The sequence below is a fragment of the Hyperolius riggenbachi genome, chromosome 12 (genome assembly GCF_040937935.1).
Source record: "Hyperolius riggenbachi isolate aHypRig1 chromosome 12, aHypRig1.pri, whole genome shotgun sequence".
NCBI lineage: Eukaryota > Metazoa > Chordata > Amphibia > Anura > Hyperoliidae > Hyperolius > Hyperolius riggenbachi.
The window spans coordinates 202,440,626-202,466,700 of NC_090657.1; the positions used below are offsets into that span (position 1 = coordinate 202,440,626).

Here is a 26,075-nt window from a genome sequence, read left to right on the forward strand (position 1 = left end):
CTAGGAAGCGTTTTGGAATACTTGTAAGAGACTGTTGAATTTTTGTGTTGTCCGTCTTGGAGCTACCTTATTTTTGTGTGTGGATATACCATAACCTGGATGAATGAAGCCTTATGAGAACTTTTATCTCATTAGAGTTGCAAGAAGTTTTGAATCGGGATGATACCATTTATTTGGAGATTAGATTTAGAAAGTATTCTATAAGCAATATGTACGGTGGTAACACATCATTGTTGTGCTCTTAATTAGTACCTGACTGTAGTTCCTCCTGCAGCCCCTGGCACTGGGTGATACTGATTTATATACTGACATCAGCAATGCTACCTGCATACCCCGAGGTGTACAGCTGGCAATGCTTCAAATCAGCAGGTCACAAACCTGAGCTCATCACTTCAATAGACTGCCAATCAGAGATCATCCCACCTGCAGATTGTGACATGTTTCCAATAGAGCCTAGAGGTACAGGAATCCACCCTGTCCTGTGACGGGCTTCAGTGGTGATCTCTCCTATTACTATATACTTTTGCAGGGAGTCCTCTTTCACTGGACAGAACACAGAGGCCCCTTTCACACTAGGCCGGTGTGGTATATTTACCGCACCCCACTACTGTAGCCCAATGAAAGTCTATGGGGCCATTCATTCCGACGCGGTGCGATACGATGAAAGTTACGTTCTCAACGCATCCCTGATGCAAGGAAAGAACTATGTTACCATGCGGTTTTGTGAAGGCGTGTGGCGGACCGGAAGTCATGTAAGTCTATGGCGATGCAGGGAGTTTAAGAATTTACGCGGTGGCGGCATGCATGTGCAGAAGCGTATTTTTACAATACGCTTCTGTGCACGTTCGTATTTCTAAACCATTAAATAAGCTGGCTGTCAGCCAGAAGGGGATTACTGCATATTAACGTAGTAATCTCCAAAGGCCTGATTTTTGGCCCCAGGGCCGCACCGCTACCGCAAGCCGGTAGTCTGAAAGCGGCGAGAGAGGACAGAAAAGGAGGCACAGGCAAATTACAGAAGGGGGGCCCAGCAATGGGTAAATGCACCTTTTCCAACTTACATACGAAGTCAACTTAACAAGTTTTCAGTCCCTATTTTGTTTGCAACTCTGCCACTATTTTCTGACCCATTAACCTCCACTTCAGGGGAAAAAGCTGAGATGGCATAGAAAGGACTTGCATCTTTCTTTGGGTTTTTACTCCTGCTTGTGTCCCCAGTGCCAAAACTTTCCCTCAATTCCTTTTCACAGGAGAAATGGCTAAATTGAACCTAAAGCAAGTGTTGATAAAAAGTTAGATACCTCAGAAGAGGAAAGTCTCTGGATAATCCAGAGGCTTCCCGATCCATCCGTTTGTGAAAAAGTGGCCTTGGGGCGCTGTGCCGGCGTAGACGGTACTCCCGCATGCGCAGTACTACTGTGCTTGCTCACGGAGGGGAGTGCGGCTGTGAAGAGGAAGCGGGCACTGCACTAGCAGCGGTGGGGTCAGGGAGGACATTAACTTAGGTATCTGACCTTCAGTTTAAGTCACATGATGCAGGTGAAACATTTGCGTCAGGTGCAGATATTACACGGGCAGCATGTTTGTACTGTGTGTTTACACTAACAGCATGCAGTCACAGTAGGAGGAGAAGTGAGAGCAGAGCGAGGTAAAGAGGTCATCATTGGGGAAAAGCAGCTTGTTGTGCTGTGTGAGGAGCCTGACAGTGAGTGAGGAGGGGGAAGGCAGGAGAGCAGCAGTGTGTCATTTGACTTGCACAGCAGAAGGGAGGAGGTGGTACTGCTGTCCTGACTGAGGAGGAATGGAGTGGCTGAGGGTGAGCAGTTTGTTTGTCACCTGTAAAATCAGAACATGTACCTTTCACTATCAGTATGATTGGGTGACAGAATAGGAACCCATCTAGGGATATTGCTTCAATCAACAAATCAATCAGTTTTATTGGGCGATTGACTTATGTCGACAGTATGGTTGATCAAAAGTCGATCGACTAAAGAGGCCCCCACACTACAAGCGATATCCTATGTGATTCACCTTCACTAATCGATCTGACAGATGTTATGCCTCCATGCTCTGAATGCAAAAATGGATTCAGAGTCAATTGAATGACATGAACAGTAGCCAATTCCTGTGCAATCGGCCAATATCTTCCATCCTGCTCGATCAACTTAGCTGGTCGATTCTACATGATATCAGCCACTTTTCATTGATTGGGCATACTGTTTCTCTCACCACACACTTGTTTCTCTCTCCATTCGATAAAATGATCCAATCAAATGGTCGATCGTACAGCCAAAGTAGCTATATGGCCCCATTCTTCCCTGTTATATAATCGGAACACATCTCTTCCTATATCACTGGATAAAAACTTTAAAATTTGCTGGGAGGAAGTGGTGGACTTACCTCCATAAAGCAGACACGAAAGACTGTCTGAATAGTAGTCACATTTATTAATTAGTACCCCAATTACTAATTAATAAATGTGACTACTATTCAGACAGTCTTTCGTGTCTGCTTTATGGAGGTAAGTCCACCACTTCCTCCCAGCAAATTTTAAAGTTTTTATCCACTCTTATCCTGCTGGCGCCTCTGTTCTCCTACTGCTATACCGTGTCCACCCCTGGTGGAGGGGTGATCTACCCCCTTTCGCATCTACAGAGAGCGACTTCTTATCCCTGAGTGAGGACAGGTCTAATCTCCTCACCTGCCTATACAGTGGTTGCCTGTGTGGTAACCCATGTTTGTGAGTATAATTTTCTCACGATAACCTTTACTTCATTTATGCTTAACATACTACACTATATTGGGCTCTCGGTTTCTCTACTCTTTATATCACTGGGATTGGAGACAGAATCACTTCCTGCCTGTTACATATATCTTCTAATAGCACTGCAGTTTCAAAACAGAATCACTACCTCCTTGTGACCCCTCAGAATTTGGGCATCATACAGACAGCACTGTGATGGGGAAAATGACCCCTATCTGGCACTTAGTGTGGTACAGTATATGAAGATATTTATAGACATTTACTTTCGGACTGTTTTTACGGTCACTAACATCAGACAGTTCCCATGTATTCCACTAGAGGGCCTAAGCTGTGTAAACATTATGCAAGAAACAATAGGAGAAGAAAAGGCATTCACCTGTAAGCCTTATGCTATGTAAACACAATACAATTTTCTGTCAGATTTACTGTCTGATTGACTATTTGCAGCATTTTTGATTTGATTTCCGATCGATTTTCATTTCAGTTCGATGGAAAATCGATCGGAAATTAGATTGGACATGTTGGAAATAATCGATCTGTCAGCAAATAGTAAAGTGTGTACCTACCATAAAAGCATCTGATTGATTTTCATTTGATTTCAGCTGCAGAAACCAGATGAGCAAAGGGGACTTTACACAATTGGAGCACAGTACATATCTGATGAGATCTTTCATAATGAAGCTGCTACCAGTGAACACACTACAGTAAAGGTGGCCATACATTTGTAGATTTGGCAGCTGATCGACCATTCGATTCGATAATTGTTATTTAATAGGATGAAAATCAGTGGTGCCAAAAGCATACCTGATCAACGATGAGACCAATTTCAGAGCAAAATTGGTTGCCTGTATCAATCAGACATGCTGGAAAATCTCAGGCTGACCTGCTCGACCAGGTGCATGGTGGTAAAGGCATGTGATGACTGCGAACGAGGAATGCGACAGAAACCGCTGGCCACTGGCCCCCCTAATGTACATGTACCCCTTCAAACCCCCCCCCCCCTGACAGGGTCACTGCACAGACCTGGCCACAAGTCTCCTCCTTCGCATTCCCATCTGCAATAGCATCCTGCACAGGACGCTATTGCGGACAGGAACGTGAAGAAGGCTACGCATGGCCAGGCCTGTCGGTGAAACAAAAGTAGCTGGAGGCGGTGGACATGAGGATCTGTGTGTGACTGCGAGGGCACGGGGCGGCTGCAGGGAGCTTGGAGGCGGTGGACAGGAGGATCTGTGAGTGACTGCGAGGGCACGGGACGGCTGCAGGGAGCTTAGTTTAAGCCCCGGGTGAGTAAAACTGTTTTTTTTATGATTTTATGAAGTATCCCTTTAATACCTTACCTGTCCGGTGTCTGCAATCCTCTTCCAGACTCGCATCCCTTGTGGTTGCCGCACATTGCACATGGACTGCATTTGTTACATCACTCGCCCCTTGTGCTGTATTTTTTTTTTATGTTGGCTTGGATTTATTGTATTACCTGCAGTGGGAGGCTTCCTAGTATTCAGCCTACCTTCCCTACTGTACAGTATATCTAAAGATGCATTGCTGAACACACTGGGGCTGATTTAACAGATCTACTACAAGGAAAACAGAAACAGAACAGGTGAATAAAGGAGCAGATATCCAGATCAGGGAATCTGATTGGTCGCACTAAAGCAACTGCTGAGCCTCTGCACCCATTTTGCTCCAATTTTCCTATCGGAATCGCTCAAACTGCACCATCGTAGTTTGTCTGGGCCTAAATATCCAGCATATTGAACAACTTCATTTACTAAAAGTGACATCCAAGATGGCTTTTTAGGTTGTCCAATTATCCCGTCTTGTGCGCCTGACTTAGGGCCTGTTTCCACTGCAGCGGAAATCAGGGCAAATCCGCAGTTTCCCCACAAGCAAATTGCAAGGGGAAACTCTGCCATAGGGGATAATGCTGCCGCTGTCCGAATCACTTGCCTTAGCGATTCGGACGACATTGCAGCATTACTTCGTGCAGGAGGCAGCGAATCCTTCGTCTGCGTACTCGCAGACCAGTTAGTGCAGCCACACGCGGTAGCTAGTAGAAACAAGCACTTAAAGTGACTCAGAGCTGAAAATAATAAAATATTTTATACATACCTGGTGCTTCCTCCAGCCCCATCAGCTCGGGTCGCTCCCACACCACTGTCCGCAGCTTCGGGAACTGGGTCCAGTCACTTACGTCATTTGGAGCCAGTCTACGCAGGAGAAGTGCGCCCTCTACGTATCTCTCCTGCGGCTGCTGGAGAGGTACGCAAAGAGCGCACCTCTCCTGCGTAGACTGGCTCTGCCTGACGTAAGTGACTGGACCCAGTCCCGAAGCTGCGGACAGCAGCGTGGGAGCGACCCGAGCGGATTGGGCTGGAGGAAGCACCAGGTATGTATAAAATATTTTATTATTTTCAGCTCTGAGTCACTTTAAGGTGCATACACACGTGCAATGGTGATAGTCCCCAGGAATCGGGACTAGGTCTCCCTCCAACAGTTTGGGGGCTGAGTGCTGTACAGACTCCTAGCTCTGCTACATCTGGGTGATGCACACAGTATATATAAGGAGGGGACGCCCAGCAGAACAGCTTCTGGAGGGAAGGGTAAAAAGGGGAACAATGCGGATGGGGTTTCTCTTGTCTGGTTTTCTGGATTTTTAGATGAGCTCAGGGGACACCTATAAAAGCTGGATTCAAGGCAGAGTTGGCCGTTTGTGGTTTAAAAAGTAGATGTACTCCACACTTACCCTGGTGTCCTCTTTTCAGGATTCCGTGACAACGCTGTATCGTATAGTAGGATCTGTTTTCATCTTCCCCCTTATGTGTTTACTGCCCAGGATGCCAGGATGAGTGCAGGCACATTAGGGAAGTGTCTTCGCACTGGCGATTGTGTACTTGAGTGACTGGTTTAAATCACTGAGACCGGTGGAGGGCAGCCTAAGAGCTGGTTCACATTTAACGGGAATCACAAACGCAAATCGCGCTAAATCCCGACTTTGCCGCAAATCGCAATCGCGTACCCGAACACGATTATGGGCAAAGCGCCAAGTGTGAACTGGCCCTTACCCTGCAGAGTTATTTGCAGTTTCCCTCTTTTACATATCTCATGTTGGTTATGCGAAGAGGACATGCAATGGACCTGACCGCCCCCCGCATCACCCAGTCCCAGGCATGCCTCCAGGACTTCTGAAGAGCTGCTCCAACACTATAGAACTCCCTACCTCCACCCATTAGGGCAGCCCCCTCCTTCAACATCTTCAAGAAGGCCCTCAAAACTCACCTTTTCACTCTGGCTTACCCCCCTCACTAGTGCTCTAAACCCGCAGCTGAACTATGGTCCTCTACCTTTCTTGTCCCTACCTCTCCCTCTAGATTGTAAGCCTTTGGGCAGGGTCCTCCTCCTTTTGTGTCCTACCTGATCTTGCATCTCCATTACTGTCCACCCATGCAATGCATCTGAGTGAACCTAACTTGCCTAATCTCCATGCTCCATCCAGTGACTGACTAAGCATTACCTTGTACTCATACTGTGCAGCATGATGTTTTTTTTTTTTTGTATTCCTGTATTGAGTTATTGCTGTTTGTCACCCCGAAATATTGTCTGTAACCTAAACTAATGTCCAGCACTGCGTAATATGTTGGTGCTTTATAAATACAATAAATAAATAAAATGGAATCTTAAAGAGTTTCCAATTGGATTAGTGAGGACTGATTGGAGGGCTGTTCTTTGTGACCATAATTGACACAGGAGACCTGGGCTGGAATATCGGCTCTGCCTGCTCAGTTAGGCTACGTTTCCACTATAGCGTTACATTTTCGCCTGCAAAAAATCGTCTAAGATTTTTCTGATTGGTGAAAATTCGCACGTAAATTTGTATGCGTTTTTATGCGAATTTTCTTACGCGAAAATTCGCATTAGTTAAATATACATAATCTGCCTAGTAACAGCTTAGTCATGACTGCTGGCAACTTCCTGTAACCATGGATCTAATGCGAATTTTCGCGTAATAACGCGAAAATTCGCATTGCCTATACAAAGCATTGTACGCGAATCGTACGCGATGTCCGAAAATCTGATGCAGGACCTAAGATTTTTTCACGCGTACGAACGCTAACGAAAATTCGCATAGAGTGGAAACGGCTACATTGACTAACATTAGTTACAAAATCTATGCGAATTTTCTGCCCAAAAAAACTGACACAAAACGCACAAGTGGAAACATAGCCTAAGTCCACACCTATTCAGTAGGAGACATTGGGCAAGACTCCCTAACACTGCTACTGTCTATAGAGAGCGCCCTAGTGGCTGCAGCTCTGGTGCTTTGAGTCCGCCAGGAGAAAATGTTCGGTGTCTTTGTCTTCTTTTCATAAACCTGGAGTGCGTCTGTTTTTTTCAGATGACGCATTGTTTGATATATTGACTGTCCATGTGTGAAGGAAGACTTGGTACTACCCTCCATTTTTTTGTAACATATTACACACCACTCTACAATGAATAAGACAGGTAGTTCTTGTGGAGGAAAGAAAGCCTAGCTCCAATTCACGCATCACTGTGGTGGATTGCAGAGCACACGGTTTAGCGTCACTCTCAGCAGGAGCGGCTGTGGGTGGAGTAGAGCCTGGTTGCTGGTTTGGCTTATAGAGAAGATCTACACTTCTGGCTTGCTAGTGGGGAGATACTGTACAGCTACTGAGTTTGAGAAAGAAGATAATAGTGGCTGCACATAAATCACATGTAACAGTGACTGGATGCACCTGCAAAGTTTACACAGAGACCATCATCTTTATTGTTGTTTGCAGCAGCTGCTTCAGTTGCAGCTATCATTCTTCCAGAGTAGCGACATTATAGTAAAACACCTGTGTGAGGAGGATCTGATGGTTTGTCCCGCTGCTGGGGTAGTGGCTGGCTGGTTGCAGGTGAATGTGTATGCAGCAGTTGCAGTGACAGAAGTGTTCCCGCAGTGCAGAGGCACTCAGTGCTTTCTGCGAGGAAGCAGGTGCTCCGAGGAAGCAGGGACAGATGTTACCTATTTCCTGCCTGGGGACATTGTGCGGCCCGAGGAACGCTGACTCTTCCAGATATGTCAGGCCAGCTGGGAGCAGAGGCCACACTACATGCGGAAGTTATATGAGCTCATACACAATTACCTAATTGTTTTCTGCTCCGGGATGAAGAATGGAGCCGTATAGGAGGGGATGCTGCAGAACAGACATGCTGTAAAGGTGTGTGACGGGTCTGAACCATGTGAAACTTCCAGGGGGGAAGCACCAGTCTACAGAGACATCATTAGAGAGATCAGCAATACTGGCTGTGGTACATGTGTAAAATGTAGACACTATAGAGGGCATTATATATTCATAATTCATTTATAATGAGTGATATTTTAAATGGAGCTTCTGAAACATCTCAGAATTTCTTGAAGTGGAATTAAACTCAGAACTTCCTCTCTGCTCTAAAAAGATGAGCCACAGCATGATAACTTTTATGGGCAAAAGTTCTTCATTACAGTTTATGGAAATCCTAAAAATAATTGTACTTGGTTTCACTTTTGTAGGGAGCTGTTGAAGGAGTATGGAGAGCTACATTGGCAGAGCTCTCCTGCAGTCTATTCACAGTTGCTAATCAGCAAATTAGGTTGATCTGCATAAATAAATACAGAGAAGTGAATTTATTCAGTAAAGACCCGTACACACGTCGGATTTATGCGAATGACCCGTCGTTTGAACGTTCCGTCGTTCGCACGTCAAATCCGGCGTGTGTACAGACTATCGTTCGGGTGGTAATCCGCTGAAAACCAGTCTTATCACCCGAAAGGCCCGTACACACGCCGGACTGGAGGCAACGACGGGTCTGTCGTTACCTCCCGCTGGGTGGGCGTTCCAACGACAGTCTGGCGTGTGTAGGCGCTGTCGGCGGACTGATACGGCTGTTTCTGAGCGATCCGCCGGGCGGATTGCTCAGAAACAGCCGTATCAGTCCGCCGACAGCGCCTACACACGCCAGACTGTCGTTGGAACGCCCACCCAGCGGGAGGTAACGACAGACCCGTCGTTGCCTCCAGTCCGGCGTGTGTACGGGCCTTTCGGGTGATAAGACTGGTTTTCAGCGGATTATCACCCGAACGATAATCTGTACACACGCCGGATTTGACGTTTGAATGACGGAACGTTCAAATGACGGTTCGTTCGCAAAAATCCAACGTGTGTATGGGCCTTAACTATATACAAGCAGTCTTTGAGCTATCCAAACAAATCCCTGTATCCCATCATCACAGACAGGAAGTAGTCAGGGAGGAGCTAAAAGGAGCTGACCCCACCCAACTCCCACTTGTGCATTCAGGAAGGGGTGAACATGGTCTGGTGAGACTGTATAGAGGAAGAAAACTTCCACTCTGCTACATCATCCATACTTTTTGCACAAATCTCTGGTCACATGAAACTGACTTTTTTCCAAAGGGAATTTATCTGAAATAGCTGTATCAAATATGATATGAAAATTGTGGCTAAGAAACTCTATGCAGATAGCCCTGCTGATTTTGATATCCTAAAGGCACATACACACGCTGGATTCCTGCAAACGAAGGGTCGTCGCGGGGCGGCTGTTCTGTCGACAGTTTGCCTGTGTGTGCAGTCTGTCGGCATGCTGATAAGGCTGGTTTTGACAGATCTGCCGAGCCTTATCAACCTGTCCACAGACTGTACACACTGTCAAACTGTCGGCAGAACGGCTGCCCCGCGGGTGGGTCTGACGACCCGTTGTTTGCAGGAATCCGACGTGTGTACACACCTTAAGATTCTACTACTTTTACCAGTTTTTGAGTTTGTAATTTGTGGTATGATTCTGTAAACTTAAAGCCCAATCTACACAATACGATTCTTTGTACGATTCGATTACGATTCTATTTACGATTCGATTAAATCCAACATGTCCGATCCTGATTCGATTCGATTTGCCGTTGCAAAACAATGGCAAATCGAATTGAATCGAATCAGGATCGGACATGTTGGATTTAATCGAATCGTAAATAGAATCGTAATCGAATCGTACAAAAAAATGTATCGTGTAGATTGGGCTTTATGCTGGATACACACGGTTCGTTCCCGCACTCGATTCCTGTTGATGCGCCGCTCGATTCATTTATTTCCAACATGTCCGATTCGCGGTTCTTTGGATCGTTAGGTCGATTTGCCATACTTTACATGGCAATCGACCTAAAAATCATCGAAATGTGCTCGGAAATGTTCGGAAATAATCGATTCGTCGGGAATCGAGCAGCGCATTCGATGCGGGAACGAATTGTGTGTATTCAGCATTAGACTGTAGGTACTCCACACACGTGAGAAAACCATAAATCATACATGTAGAACCTTAATTAGTTTATCTAGGGGTTATGTAATAATGTTACCCACAGTAAAAGTGGCCGCATAGAATACAATAAAAAGTTTTTATACCATTTTTTGGCAATTCAATATAAACAATTACTTGTCTCAAGTTTTTCACACAAGAAAACTATTTCTTAAATCTCATTTCCAGTTTTTATTGATATAAGTCAATCAGGAGTTGCTGATTTCTCTATTCTATATTTCTGAAAATCGTATGGTGAAGAATAGATTGTCAATTTCTTAATCACTTGACATTTTTTTCAGCGTTTTCAATCTTTGAACATGTGCATGATACATTGGTCAGACTTTTCAAATGTTACAGTCAATGAGAAAAATGTATTGTAACTCTTGAATTTAAAAGAAATATAAAAAATTAAATAATTTGTGGCCACCTCAAGGGGTACTCGGCTCGTGTGACCATTATTAGATGGGTGCATGCTGTGATAATGATAAGAAACACTGCTTGTTTCTGTATGGAAAATTCTTTATGATGTGGTAAAAGTATGTTGTGTTAAACCATGCAAACTAGGGCTTTAACAACAGGCAGTGACCAAAACATATGTTTCCGCTCTAGTGCCCATTTAGATGCTTTTTTCTTTGATTTTGAGGGAATAAAAGCATCTACAGAGTCAAGCAAAATCTAAAGCTGCTTACAGTGCAGTGTGTGAAGATGTGCATGGCTCACTATATGGCTTGTTTCTCACTTGTGCAGAAAACTTAGCCGTTCAGTATGTTTTCTGCACCTACGCCCTAAAAAATGGAACAGACCAGAAAGCACTGTGTGCGCGGACTCAATAAAAGCCTATAAGAAGTGCCCTTACTCGAATGACTGCTTTACAAACTATGGGCCAGTAAATGAGCAGATTGGTCAACTAAAACCTCTCATTTGGTCTGTTAGGGCCGGTTCACTCTTGGGGCACAGTAAGCGCATCGTATTTTGCATTTGATTGCATAATCTGTGCCATCTGCTGTATGTCCGCATTGATCGCAGTCGCTATTCACGCGTTCTGCCGCCGATCGCTGCTGCTTAGTACGCAGCCTGAAGGCCAGTAGGGGCATGTGTTTCCCATAGGAGACAATAAACCAATTCTCCATAGCAATAAGGATACATTTTGTTGGTCCTCCATGAACCAATGAGCATTCTCCCTGTTGCTGAGGATTCCCATTGGTCTTTTGCAGCCCAATGGAAATCCCTGAGCTTCTTCCGGCCAGTGATCTGTTTCCCAGGACCAGACGGAAGAATCGGCAGCATCAAAACCGGGGAGACATATTTACGTCACGTCCGCAATGGATGCAAGCAAAGGGGATGTGGCGACTAGGCTTTCATTGCATACATTTCCAGAATAAAGTGCGAAGTTCAGACTACTGCTCCGTTTAAATGGAAGTGAAACCTTTTTTTTTAGCATTAAGATCCTCTTCCTTCTCTGAGCGGACCTTAAAAAAACTTCCCAAACCGGCCCTTAATCAGGTCATAGTGGTAAGTGTAAATTGCACTGCCCACCTTGTGCTGCTGGTCAGACTTCAGTGAGCAAAAACCCAGTTGGTTTCTATGAGTTACTACATCACTAGTGGACATGCCACTTACATCCTGAAGAAACATAGTCATAGCAGGCATGTTGCAGAACAGAGTTTTACAACTGTTTTTGCAGCTGGATTGTCGCTGTACTTCTCTGTGCAGATGCATTATGGGTACAGGTGTAAGTACTTCTCTGTGCAGATAAATTATGGGAACAGGCATAAGTACTTCTCTGTGCAGATGCATTATGGGTACAGGCGTAAGTACTTCTCTGTGCAGATAAATTATGGGAACAGGCATAAGTACTTCTCTGTGCAGATGCATTATGGGTACAGGCGTAAGTACTTCTCTGTGCAGATGAAATATGGGAACAGACATAAGTACTTATCTGTACAGATGCATTATGGGTACAGGCGTAAGTACTTCTCTGTGCAGATAAATTATGGGAACAGGCATAAGTACTTCTCTGTGCAGATAAATTATGGGTACAGGCATAAGTACTTATCTGTGCAGATGCATTATGGGTACAGGCGTAAGTACTTCTATGTGCAGATGCATTATGGGTACAGGCGTAATGTCTGCCCAGTAACGCCTGCGTTCTGCAGCTCTGTAGAAGTTAGAGAAACAGAAAGTGTGGCGTTTGGGAACAGAGCGTTCTGGGATGGGGCTCAAGCTTGGCCTGTGAGTATTAATGAAAAGTAGCTTGTTCTGGCCATACAACGAACAAATAAACTTTTAGTTTTTTTACCCATCAGCCCCATGTTGGCGTCCGCAGTCTGCACACTGTAACAATAAACAGCACCTTCATGTTTGTTACAATACAAGATTCTCTGAGAAGTCAGGCAATGGTATTTATTTAGGAAGAGGCTTTTTCATGTAAATAGATGTGTGTTTAATACTCTTGCTGGTTTGTTCTGGCAGCCCTGTGACATCATTATAAGAACAGAATGCTGAAGGATGGTGTGTTTAGCCTAAGGAGTTTGCGGCTTGGTGTGTTTGGAAATCCTGTGACATCTGTGCCTCAAATGTTGCCATCTCAGAAAGCACTTAATGCCAGTAATTAGGCAGGTTTCAGTTACTGTGTTCCTATGGAGGCTCAGAGACAGAATGCTGCTCTGTCAATGCTCCTTTCTGCTGCAGGCTATGTAGGTGGAGTCACATGATACTCGCTACACTAACTATCCGCTCACCTTATTAGGTTCATCCCGGGGGACACACAACCTGGCTGGAAATCAGTTGTGAAAGGAAAAAGCATATGGAGGAACAGATTGATACCTTCACCCAGCAGGGTGATACCCATCTATCCTGCATGGATATCAGGTGGGTGGGAGATGGCTATTGGGAGCAGGTGGCCAGTCTGTTTCTTCATCACCATCACTGGTATCTATCAAAGGAGCTCCATGATCCTCAATGCAGGAATGACTGTCCTCATGTTCCATATCATGAAACAAGGAGATTCAACACTGCTGACCTGCCATTGAGTTTTTGTGCCAGATCCTATCTTGAAAGCTATGATGCTTTTTCAAGGTCAGGAAGGGGTTTTGCCCGGGGCCTACTAACTACCTTTTTTTACCAGTGATTTGTGGCGCTTAAATCCCATGATTTTTGTCAAGATTCCTGGTGAAGTCGTGAAGGAATGAAATTTGCCCCACATTCCTTTAAAGGGATCCCGAGCAGTGCTTAAAAAAAAGGAAATATGGACTTACCTGGAGCTTCCTCCAGCCCCTCGTTGCCCGCAAGATCCTTCTGCATCCTCTGGGTCCCTTCTGTGGTCCCGCTGGCGGCTCAGTTAACCCGATCTGCGCATGTGCAGTTCTTGAAAGATTATACCACGCATGCTCAGGACACTTACGGTGACAGGCATGTGATCGCCAGAGGGGACCTAGAGTACACTGAAGAAATGTGTGGGCTACGGGGGGGGGGGGGGGGGGTGGAGTTAGCCCCAGGTATGCCCAGATTTCCTCTTTCTAGCGCTGTTCAGGGTACCTTTAATGTGATCTCTTAAAACGTTTGCGATCACAACGCTGCAGTGGAACCACCCTCATAGAGTTTCATTGTTACAGCACTACGCTGATTAGAGAGCGCTATGGTTGAGGTGAACCAGTGTGAAAGTCCATAGGGAACAGTTTTCCACTTAATGCAGTTTGCACAACTTGAAGCATTCTAATTGGCTGAATAGTGTGGCCGTAGTTTACTACAACCTGAAACCTATTGCCTGGTACACACAATGTAATTTTCCATCAGATTGACGGCCAAACTGATTATTTCTGACAGGTCCGATCTGATTTCCTTTGTTTTTCTGATCAATTTTGTATAGAAGTTAGGACCTGTCGCTAATATTCAATTTGATCGCCAATCTGACGAAAAATTGCATCATGTGCACCAGGCATAGCAGTTTGAGAGGATGCTGTCCACTAAATGAAATTAGGGAATTTGCCTATGTACTCTCTCGCTGACTCAACTATACTAGCCCCGAAAACTCTATAGTGGCCTAAAGCTACATACACACGTGCGATAACGACTGTTTCAGCCAACGATCGTTGTGTGTACAGTGGGTGGCAGACAATCGATATTGCTTAAGGATCCATCCTGTGGGATCTTTATCGACCCCTGATGCGCAAACATTACTAATCACAATTCTGCTTTCACCCCCGATGATGGACTGAAGCTGCTCCATTGTCCGCTGATCATCGTCGATAATGGAGTGGCTTCAATCGGTCCATAGCAACAGAGCATGGCCTCAAGGCTAGGGATGTGTCTGTACAGCATCATTCCGCAGATTGTTGCCAATTCTGGCATGTGTGTACGTAGCTTTAGTGTCAGATTCTAGGCTTGGTACACATGCTATATGCTTTACAGCTGAGGTGGCCATATGGGGCGGTCTCTGCTGAGAATCTAGCATGTATAAAGTGATCCTGATGCATTGGTGACAGATCTGGCCTCCCAGCTCCTCATCCACACACAGGCAGAGGCTATTGTTCTCCTGCCCTGTTGTGCACTGCATCATCTTCCCTCCGTCCTCTTCCATAGTTAGTAGTTTTCGTAGGAAAGGTGGGTTTTAAATTGCTAAATTGCAACTCAATGATCAGAGAAGGATCAAAGATCTATCCCCTTCTGGCAATTGGAAATACTGGGTTGCTTCACGTGATTATAACCAGTTTAAATGTGTCATCAGTAGGAGAGCATCTCCCAACCTCTTGACAGAGATGAGATCATAAATTATTAATGTTACATTGTCCACATACTGCCTTCAACAGACTGTGGACAGAAGGGGCATCACCGTGCATAATTGGATTTTCAGCACTTCTTCCTGCTCTCTATGTCAAACAGTGTGCAAAAGGTGTTTTACACCTGTGGTTTTTTATGTATTTTGTATATAGTATATATCTGGCTGGTATCTGCAAGGAAGGTAAAGGTGCTAATGCATCAGGTGATGTACAGATCGACCATGAGACATATCTTACTCTGCTCAAATCTCATCAGACAGAGATCTGTTGTATTTGTATCTTTTTGAAATTTGAGAGATCTGTTGAATGCCCATACAGAGAAGACCGTATATAAAAATATTCCCCCGGTGTCCATGCTACCAAAAATTTCCCCTATCCACTGGCTCGATTCTTGGCCATCACTACCAGTCTGTCATCACCGCGATATCCTGTACCACATGGTATTAGGCCTGTGTGTGACATCACATGTGTGTGGTGCCACATGGCACAGGTTATCATGGTGACAGCGGACATGGCCGTGACAGCACAGAATCGTGTCAGCAGATAGGTGAGAGCACTGGGCATTGGTGGTGACATTTTACACTTGGTGTGACACCAGCTAAAGGTCCTTCGGCCATCACGATATTGAACGCCGTTACCACCGTGCACCCGATCTTGCACTTGCAACCAAGATTTTCCAGCTTTTCCGATCGATCCCTTCAGCCGATTTCAGCCTGACTTCGATCAAAATCGTCTCATGTATGGCCAGGTTATTTTGGTCTAATTGTATACATACATAACTAATCAGTCTAGGCTAAACACCACTGGGAAGGCGGAGTTACATACCATTATACAGCAATGTATTGATATAGGAAATGTTTCGGGTGCTGAAGCCAGGAGTATTTCCATAAAAATGGGTATATAATTTATTGCATGTATTGTTAAAAAAATAAAATCATTTCTGCATTCTACTATGATACCTCTTTAAGTGAGAAGTCCATTGTTCCTTTCCTTAGATCTGGTTCAGATGGAGGTCTGAACCAGCCGCCCGCAGCAGCCCCAGCGTCTCGTTCCAAATGCTTTTCAGCAAGCTTACAGAAAAGACTTTGTCGGCTTTCAGTGGCGCTTCCCGGTGGGTAACGTTCTTCATCCCCGCAGAGGGACACAAAAGCATGACGGTAAATGATCCTGGAAGTCACATGTAGCTTCCAGGAATCGGCTAAAGTGTTGAGCAGACAACGGCAAAAATTGTGATCAAACCGTGGCGTTTGCGCAAATGATGGTAAACATCAGTAAGCAATCGTACCTACCGATGACTGCCCATTCATCTGAATGGACAGCATTTAAACGGCGAGCTCCAGGCCGAGGCCGTCGTTTACCATCGCAGAACCGGCTGTGTGAACCAGAACTTACCCTGCTAGCAGAAGCCACTCTGGTGTGACCGGCACCATAAGACACAGAACGTGGCACTGGGCTCTTGCCTACTGGCACGTCTGTACAGCATTGGGGCCCCACAGTGTCACCCGCAAGGTGAATTTTGATCCTAGCAAGCGACACCAATTGTATACAATTGTGCGTTTTTACACATCTTATAGATCCACCGTTATCGGTGCATCTTTGCTCATCAAAGCATTTTCAATCACGGCATTTATTGTCTTTTCTGAGCTGCTGAAAACAAACAATAAGCTAAATAGGAGAAGGGGAGAGCTGCTGGAAGTTGCCAGTTGTGAATATAATGAAAACAAGCAGGAGAGGAACAGAGAGGCTCCAGGGTCACTTGTCTGCTGGTGTCCTCAGTGCCCAAAATGTGTTATTTCACAGCATTCTGAGCTGTCCCCTCTCAGTAGCCTCCAGCTGAGTCTCTGGGACGCCACAAGAGCAACAGTGCTAATAAATAAAGTGAATAGAGGCTTTTCCATGGATTATCCATCTTCCACTGTAAATAAAGCTCTGTGGAAGTAATCTGTGCCATTGATGGCCAGAGCTTATTTTCATTCTGTGCTGTAACAACAGATGTACTATGGGAGTGATGCGAGCACAAGCTGGGATGGCTGCTGCTGATGCCAGGGTTACTTGTGCCAGCCTAATTACTTGCCCCGACCCTGATTTTAGCTATTACCTGATGAGGTGTGACTGTAACACAGCCCCGGTATGGACAGTGTATGGCTAATGATACTTCCTGGTCTATTCCTACATAAACTGCCACTATGGGAAGCAGTAATGTGCTTCTGGATTTATCCTTTCTGACACCCTATGCCAACTCTTTTGTATCTCACTTACAAACCACAAAAAAAAAAACGTTTTAAGCCTGGTACAATCATTCACGATTAATTGGTTATTTTACCACCTCCGGGTAGTATGAGAGCTCACCTACACTATCTCGTCAGAGCATTCAAAATCTGTTTGCCACCATACTTCACAGAAAGGCTTTGGGTAACATAAAAACACCTTCTGATTGTGAGGATCTAAAGGGAACCCCAGGTGAGAGGGATATGGAGGCTGCCATATTTATTTCCTTCTGAGCAATACTAGTTGCTTGGCAGTCCTCCTGATCCTGTGTCTCTAATACTTTTAGCCATAGACCCTGGACAAGCATGCAGCAGATCAGGTGTTTTTACTGGATTAGCCACATGCTTGTTCCAGAGTTTTGACCCAGACACTACTTATGCCAGAAGATCAACAGGCAACTGGCATTGTTTACAAGCATATAATTATGACAACCTCCATATCCCTCTCACTTCATTTATTCTTTAAAGGGAACCTTTAGGCCCCATTCACACTAGAGCGTTTTACCAAATCTCCCAAAAAACGCGAAAACGCAAACATCTCGCCTGCACCATTTTCAGGCGATTTCCCGGCGATCGCGTTTCAGTGCTATAGAAGCGCTAAATGCGATTGCGGCAAAATCGCCGCACTGTTCAGTGATTTTTCCGCATGAAATCACTCCTGCAAAACGCCGGAAAAAAATCTCCGGCGCTTTGTGTTTCTAAGTGTGAATGGGGCCTAAAGCTGGACATACACTAGGCCGATTCCCCGCCGATCGACAGCAGATTCGATCACTGGGATCGAATCTGCTGTCAAATCTTTAACGTTATCTATTTCGTCCCAAAATAGATCGCTCCCGTCGATCGTTCCGTGTGGGAAATTACCGTCGATCGCCCGCGGGTAGGGAGCGCATTGCTAGCGGCGTTTGAGTGCCCGATGACCGACGCAATACAACTGCAATACATTACCTGCTCCGCCGGCGCGACTCCCCAGGTCTCTGCTGTCTTCTTCTCCGCGCTGGTCTCCAGGTCCGGCAGGCTTCACTTCGTCCTGTCCCGGCAGGAAGTTTAAACAGTAGAGGGCCACAGATTGTGAACGGTTTCAGGCTGAAATCAATTCACAATCTGCACTAAAGGCAGCCATACGATCCCTCTCAGATCACATTCGATCAGAGAGGGATCTATCTGTTGGTCGAATCTGATGGCAAATCGACCAGTGTATGGCTACCTTAACTGAGAGGGCTATACCAGTTGCTTGTCAGTCCTGCTGATCTCTTTGGCTGCAGCAGTGGCTGAATCACACACCTGAAACAAGCATGCAGCTAATCCAGTCTGACTTCAGTCAGAGCACCTGATCTGCATGCTTGTTGAGGGGCTGTGGCTAAAAGTATTAGAGACGCAGGATCAGCAGGAGAGTCAGGAAACTGGTATTATTTTAAAAGGAAAAATCCACATCCTTCTCAGTTTAGGTCTCAGTTTATCAGAGAGAGTGATTAGTTCTTAGAGAGATTTTTCATTTACCCAAGTGCAGGATTGATGTTCCCCACATGAGCTGAAGATCGCGGCTATCAGGTATTCGGGGTTTGTGAGTACCTTGTTTCTTAAAGGACAACTGAAGTGAGAAATATATGGAAGCTGCCATATTTGTTTCCTTTTAAACGATACCAGTTCCCTGACAGCCCTGCTGGTCTATTTTGCTGCAGTAGTGTCTGAATAACACCTGAAACAAGCATGCAGCTAATCTTGTCAGATCTGACAATAATATAAGAAACACCTGATCTGCTGCATGCTTGTTTAGGGTCTATGGCCAAAAGCATTAGAGACAGAGGAGTACAGGATAGCCAGGCAACCGGTATTGCTTAAAAGGAAATAAATATGGCAGCCTCCATATCACTTGCGCTTCAGTTGTCCTTTAGTTACTTGTCCACATTATCACCAAGACCTATTACACTATTTTGGACTCCTGTCCTCTTGTGTTTTTTCATATCAAGGTCACTTGATCCACCCAAGGGCAAATATTTGGAACTTGTCCCTTTTATAGGGCACAATCCAAATTGGTCCACACATCTACAGCATTCACTGGGGTGTATCCTTCACAACACAGCGGATAGGTACCAACAAATCTGTCCATGTGTGTTTGTCTCTGGAGCTGTAAACTAACAGAGGAAGGATAGGATATGCTGCTAGAAGTGCGGTCCGTGTAACATCTTTCATTGCCCTGAAACGCTGAGACTGACGTGCAGCCTCACAAACACCTGTTCAGCTCTGGGCCTGCTCCAGGTCTGGCCTGCATATTGTGAAGCACACACCACTCCCAAGGGGTCCTGCACATCTTGGCATACACTTGCCTTGGCACAATGGCTGAAGTTAATGAATTTACACTGGCATAGGCTCCCCACTGGCTGACAGCTACAGAGAAATGCTAATCCACTGGCAGGTATTAATAGAGGCACGCTGGCCAATCTCTGCGCTGGCACAAGCTAAGCCTGGCTGAATACAGTTCCACTTAGCCCAGGACTGTATCGTATGTGACGCTGGCTTCCTGCAGAGACAAGCTAGAGGCACAGCTATGGGGACGTAGTGTAACAGACACGTAACAGTCACCCCGCTGCAGAGATTGTACTGTTATTTTAAATAGCAGATATTTCGAAATAATATACAATACCGTGCAAGAGTTTTAGGCAGTTGTGCAAACTTTCTGTAGAATGAGAATGCTGTGAATAAGAATGCAATAAAGTAGTATTTCTTTTTCAATTGACTACATACAAAGTGCATAGATAGGAAAAATAAACTAAATCACATCAATATTTGGTGTGACTATCTCTTTGCCTTGAAAAGTTACTGAAGGACTGACATCTGCACTCCAAGATATCAAGGCGTGCAAGTACAGGAAAAACGAAGCAATGATGTGTGAAGAGGAAAGCAACCCGTACACATACACAGCACAACCTTTTACAAGTATATAAATAGTCAATCTTGCCTTGAAAACATGATTCATTCTCCCAGATACAGCAGTACACATAAAGATTGGAGTACTATGTAAGCACTTTAGTATTGGAAAAATCGTAAATCATCATGAAAAATTACCTTATATACATGTGTATAAGCCTAATTTTTCAGCACATAAAATGTGCTGAAAGGTTACCCCCCTCGGCTTATATGAGAGTCAGTGGAGCAGAACGGATGGTGGAGCTGTTTTTGTTACTGGCAGAGGAGTGTAAGGATTGTGCATTATCACCTGTTCTTACCAGCTGGCTCCCTGCTGTGTCTGTGCCCCCATCCTCTGCAACATGGTGTGCAGAGTGTGCTACTCAAGACTACCTTTGTCCCCTGGCTTGTTGAGCGGAGCGTGCAAGCAACGTGTCAGCGGTGCAGTAATCGGGGATTTTTCCTGTGTGACAATCGCTGTCTCATATCTATGATACCATCTAGAGACACAGCTGTATCATTCTTGAGGCAAATCTGGCTATGAGAGGAGGGCATGACTTGTACTGGGGGCACATCTGGCTACTGTGGAGGGGGCTATATTGGGAAGGGGGCTATACTGGGGAGGGGGCTTATATGTGAGTCAATCGCTTTTTCCTAGTTTCTGAGGAAAAAGTTGGAACCTCGGCCCATAATCCGATCAAATTGGAGAGATCGATCCAAAAAATGAGTCGATACCATTATTCTGATTTAATGTTTACGTTTTTTTGGCCATTAATGGGCACAAGTGCGATCGGTCTGACACGGGATTGTATCGTTATTGGGCATTTTGAGTACTGAGTATTTTTGTATCAAGGACCTATACAACCTATAGTCTACTTAAAGGGAACCGGAGGTGGGAGACATAAGAAGGCTTTCATATTTATTTCCTTTTAAACAACATTGCCTAGCAGTACTGCTGATCATCTACTTCTAACACGTTTAACAATAAACCCTGAACAAGCATGCTGATCAAGTCTTTATGACAAAAATCTGACAAGATTGTCGGCATGCTTGTTTAACTGCTTGCCGACCGCTCCACACCGAGTGGCGTGAACGCGGCGGCAGCCCCAGGACCACTCCATGCCAACGTCCTAGGGGCAGAGATAGCAGGGGATGGCGCGCACCCAAGCGCACACATCCCCGCTGGAATCCAGGCAGCAATCGCCGATGGCGAAACCGCCGTCTAATAACACTGAAAAGCACTGCGATCTAAGGCAGCACTGTACTGGGGAGAGCCGTGTGACACGGCTGCCCCCCTGGGGGAGACAGGCCCAATCCGCTGTCATAGGCTGGCAGAGGGAGGGAGGAGTTTAAAAATAATTTTAAAAAAGCTTTTTCTTATTAAAAACAAAACAATAAATATTTATTTAAAAAAACAAACATCCTGGGAGCCATCTCAGCCCACCAACAGAAATCTCTGTTGGTGGGCAGTAAAGGGGGGGTCGTCACTTGTGTGCTGAGTTGAGCGGCCCTGCAGTGAGCCCTTAAAGCTGCAGTGGCCCTATTAGTTTAGAAATGGCCTGGTCACTAGGGGGGTATAAGACCATAGTCCTCAAGTGGTTAAGGTGTGTGTCACACAATACAGACGCCAGCGGGACCTGCATGATGCCAGGGAATTGGTATTGTTACAAAAGGAAATAAATATGGCAGCTTCCATATGTCTCTCACTTCAGGTTCCTTATAAGTGCTCTTGCAACTTTAACCTTTGAAGTTGAAAATACATTATACATACCATTTATGGACATAATATTATCTTATAAGTTATGACATTTCTTTGAGTTTGGTACTGGGTATAGGAGGCTTTATGACTTGCTATGTCATTGTATTAAGCATTACCATGATCATTATAGATTTGTATAATATTTACAGATTCAGTAAATATTGCATTTATTACGTGTTCCATTTTGTTGTGTGTAGATTAGTCACCACAGATTTTATAATTACTAGCTTCATACAGACATGACATACTCTCCGCTTGACATAATGTATAGAGCATTAGTACCCACTCATCACAGGGGCCATCTGACTTGAAGTTATGATAGTGCTTTCAGTGCGTATCAGTATTACAGATCTTGTACTGGCAGCCCGGATTACTGGATTACTGCAGTTTTAACTCCATAGGCATAGATTGTACAGCTTAGCGATTACTAGTGATGGTCGTGTTTAGGAGAACTCATGGAGAAGCATGTGATTCGTTTGATCAGCTTATAGATTTGCAAACCTCTGATTTGATGTGGTCACATCCTGTTTTAGCACATGATCATGAATAGCAAGTCAGACATACATATCTATCACCTTACCAGAAGGATCACATGCTTCTCCATGATTTCTCCTAGACATAACCATCACTAGCAATTATGCCTCGTTACTGTATAAAAAATGGAGGCTGCCATCTTTCTTATTGAAAACTGTCTGTTTTGTTTTCTTTGCTAATGTCTGAGTTGCGTCTGGAACAAACATGCAGTCTGATCTGCACCTGGGTCAGTGAGTCTAGTCTGGAAGTATAAAAGGCAGAGGATCACCACGGCAGTCAGGCAGGAGGAAGTCAGCAATCCATAGTTTCCTCACTTCAGGTTTAGTGATGTTCATGTCTAGGGGAATGTGATGTTTGATCAGCTGATAGAATTGCAAAGCTCTGATTTGCTGTGATCATGACCAGCAAATCGGAGACTTGCATATCTCTATCAAACTGATCACATGCTTCTCCATGAGTTCCCCTAGACAAGACCATCACTATTCATCTTTGCTTCAAGTGAAGCAGTAATTGCATTGTGAAATTGTAATACAAAGTGCATACATCTTTACAAATGCTGTTGACCCCTCCCACTGCTCGCTGTATGCTTGTGGAGCTCAGCAGAGTGTGAACAATTGAGGGAAGTCTTTTAATTTTTTTTTTAATAAACTAGCCCTAATGTAGCATCTTTTGTATAATCTGCATTCCTGAATTTCCTATTTCATATTCCCAAGAGAAAACGTGCAGGTTGGCATGGCTATGCATTCAAATGTATTTGTTGTGTCATCAACAGGTTTCTCTGTCTACGTGGAAGCACAAACGTGTGAAACGGCCAACAGGCTATCGGATCCCTGCACCCTCTATTAGACTGCACTTTTATGTGTGACATCACCGCTTGTGAGTTTTTATACTGTATTTTTTTGTATGACACACAAATACATTTGAATGCCTAGCAGTGCCGACCTGCACGTTTTCTCTTGGGCCCATATTGACAGGCCTACATATAGGTCAGAGCATGCTACTGTTATAAAGAGCGTCTGACCCTACCACTAAGAAGATGGAGCGTTGCCCAAGTGTGGGGTCTAATTGACCACGGATCTTCGCCAGAGCACCGCGCAAGGGATGATGGACTTTGCAGTCTAGTGCCCACCATGTCACATCTAGGATAACTCCAGCTAGTGGTTAAGAGAATGGTGACACCCCAGTGTGGAGACTCTAAGTTCCAGATGGTAAGGGAAGACAGGAAGGTAAGTACCTAGCAAAGTCTAAGCAGGAGTAACAAGCATAGTCTGTATCCAGGAAAGGTTAAGGGCAGGCGGCAAACAGGCGTAATCTGTATCCAGGCAAGAGGTCAGTAACGAGGGGAGTAGATGAAGAGTAGTCAGGCCGACCGGGTCACAACAGACGTACAGGTGGAAAGCAGGGCTGGCCAGAGGCAAAGAGTCACCAGGAGCTAACATTTGCTGTCAGAACGAACAGCACCTGACTCGGGGAAGACTGGCCTTTTATAGTGTCAGAATGGCAAATTGGTGCCAACATACGCCACGTGTGCACACACATGAACGCTAAACTCTGCGCATGCGTACGCAAAGTCGTGCTCCATGCTGTGCAAGTGTACACGCCCCCAACCACAGTATTCAACCTGGGGCTAGTGATGCGCGTGTGCCTACGGAACAGGAAGGACGCTATTGCCGGGAACCAGGAGCATGAGTATGACTGCTACAGTAGCAACCGCCAGTACCCAAACCATTGCTCCAGACTTCACCCACAAAGCCGCAGTGCCAATGCAGTCCTCTTTTCCTCCACAATTACGAATTCATATTCCCTTGCACAAGATTGGGTGCTTGTGGTGAGGTAGTAACGTCACTGTTAGTCCCGATACATCCAAAGTGTTTCTACCACAATATTTGACGTAACCTCACCAGCATTCCCACATAGGTTGGCAGTACAAGCAGATAACACTGCAGCTCTCATTACAATATAAAAATACATGAAACTAGGAAATGGGGTATGGTGCACCTGTTTGTGTCTTCAGTGAATCTAGGGAAGGGTTATGGGAAGTTATTTTGGAGTATGTGGCTACAAAATGTGTTAGCACTTCATCCATTGCATGTATTTATTTAGACAACATAGGGCTGGAAATGTGTCTGTTGTACGATGTACTCACATCCTGTATCTCTTTCTGTTGATCCATAAACACAGCTCTCAGATCTTGTCAGCTATCAATCACTTTCCTGGAATCAGCACATCCCCTGCCATGTGTGACTGACAGGAGTGACTCCGGTACATGGGCCTGGAATCAGCACATCCCCTGCCATGTGTGACTGACAGGAGTGACTCCGGCTACACGAGCCCACAGGTTCACTGCTGCACCCCATCAGGATCTCACCTAAACACAGGTCATACTGTACTTAATCCATTATTACTGCATTGCCTGCCCATATCTCATGGTTCTGGGAGAAACCATTGTGAAATTGGTCAAATTTAAAAATAATTTCACAGAACATTAAAATAAATGTGAGCTACTGTAATACACATCATAAAGTAAACTTTCCTAATGTGAAAAGAATCCTTTTATGGATATTTGTACCGTTTTTTAGCTCACATTTTAATTTAGTGTGCAGTTACCGTATATACTCGGGCACAAGTCAACCTCGTTTATAAGTCGACCCCAATATTTGACCCTCATAAGCTGGAATTTTTCATTTTCCCTACCCATGCTGCCTGTAATTCCCCCATCCCTCCCTCCCACCATCACCCAAACACTTGATGCATTTAATTACCACCTCCCTCCCACCCACATGTTTGCTGCCTCTAAATCACCCCTCCCACCCACCATCACCCATAGGGAGTCCCTGACCCTGTCTCCATTGCACCCCTCCTTCCCACCGTCACCCAAGCATTTGAGGCTTATAATTACCCTCTCCCACCCACCATCACCCAATGGGAGCCTCTGTATAAATGTCCTACTTGCGCTTTGTAATCCTGTGGCAAAGTGATTCCCACGGCAGAAGGCTTCACCACTCATCAGCGTGCGCTGCTTCCTCTCTCCCATCACTCGCGCTGACCTCCGTGCTTTAGCGTAGCTCCGTCTTCTGACATCAGGAGGCGGGGCTACGCTAAAGCACGGAGGTCAGCGGGAGTGAAAGGACAAGAGAGAAACCAGCGCACGCTGATGGGGGGTGACTGCTTCTGCCATGGGAATCACTTTGCCACAGGATTACAAAGCGCAACTAGGGCATTAATGCAGACGGCTCCCATTGGGTGATGGTGGGTGGGATGGAGGGGGCACACTGGCATATTGGCTATAAGTTGGGAAATTCAGGACTACTCACGTATAAGTCCATCCCCCCACTTTTAAACTTTGAGTCAGTCCTAAATTTCTCGACTTATAGCCGAGTATATACAGTACTTTCGAACTGGATTTCACAATAGGATTTATTAGACTTTTTTTCACCCAATGCAAATGTTGGTGTACCTGAACGTGACTGCTGTATCCTGCTGTCTGACACTTATGCATGCGCACCAAGAAGTTCCCATAGGCTTTGTGTGTTTCTGGGTGTATATACAGTGCAGAACAAGATAGAAGAATGACAGAAAATTATGGAATGCTGCCTTAAAAATTAAATGAAATTAGGGAATGCTGCCTTAAAAATTAAATGAAATTAGGGAATGCTGCCTAAAAAAACCACACCCACCAATAGGGATGATCAGTGAGATGCAAGTAATTCTTAGTTGATGCA

At 45.1% G+C, this 26,075-nt stretch overlaps 1 long non-coding RNA gene across 3 annotated transcripts in view; it reads left to right on the top strand.

Annotated features, from left to right (window-relative positions):
* The window catches only part of LOC137541183 (uncharacterized), a 231,266-nt gene extending 206,204 nt beyond the window's left edge, over positions 1-25,062 (top strand). For all 3 annotated transcript variants that reach the window (XR_011025100.1, XR_011025098.1, XR_011025099.1), the window contains 2 exons: positions 23,126-23,229; positions 24,535-25,062. This is a non-coding gene — a long non-coding RNA (uncharacterized lncRNA). The remainder of the gene's footprint in view (positions 1-23,125; positions 23,230-24,534) is intronic.
* Positions 25,063-26,075: the final 1,013 nt, after the last annotated feature.